This window comes from Nannospalax galili, unplaced genomic scaffold, assembly GCF_000622305.1.
Source record: "Nannospalax galili isolate Female #2095 unplaced genomic scaffold, S.galili_v1.0 scaffold140, whole genome shotgun sequence".
Taxonomy (NCBI): domain Eukaryota; kingdom Metazoa; phylum Chordata; class Mammalia; order Rodentia; family Spalacidae; genus Nannospalax; species Nannospalax galili.
The window spans coordinates 7,314,814-7,315,452 of NW_008352267.1; positions in this window are offsets into that span (position 1 = coordinate 7,314,814).

The window sequence follows — 639 nt, forward strand, 5'->3', positions numbered from 1 at the left end:
TATATATACATATATAGAAGCCATAAAGTGTAATTCCACAGAAATGATATTAAAAAAATCAAAATTGCTACTACACACACTTGTCAGACATTTTAAGAAATTACTTTCATTATGCTTGGAAATATCTAATATTTCAAAATCAATGCCAGTACTCCTTATTTAAGGAATGTATATGCCCTTTAATACACTCCCAACTTTGAATTATGTGACTAATGAAATTGAATGTTAATAAAGGCAACTGAAGAAAGATAAAGAGCTCTTTTAGAAAGAGCTTCATAGAGATTCACTATATAGGAATAGAATGCTAATGATATTTAAGTTTAAAGAACATTGTAGAATGGTAGCCTTCCTCAAGAATATGGTCAAAATCACATAAAATAAGACTTAATTTTTTTAAGTCTTGCAAGGTTTATTATTATTATTATGATGATAGCTTTAACATGTCAAATTTATAATTATTTTACTCAGTTTCTTTTTCTTTTCATTTTTAAGCTTTCATAGTCTTTTGCCTTTTAATTTTAAAAAATTTTTAATTGAACTTTTGGTATTTTCATACAATATAATTTGATGATATTTAGATTCCCTTCCCCGATTTATACCACCCGCCACTGCCCCAGACCAATTCAGTGAAACCTCAGT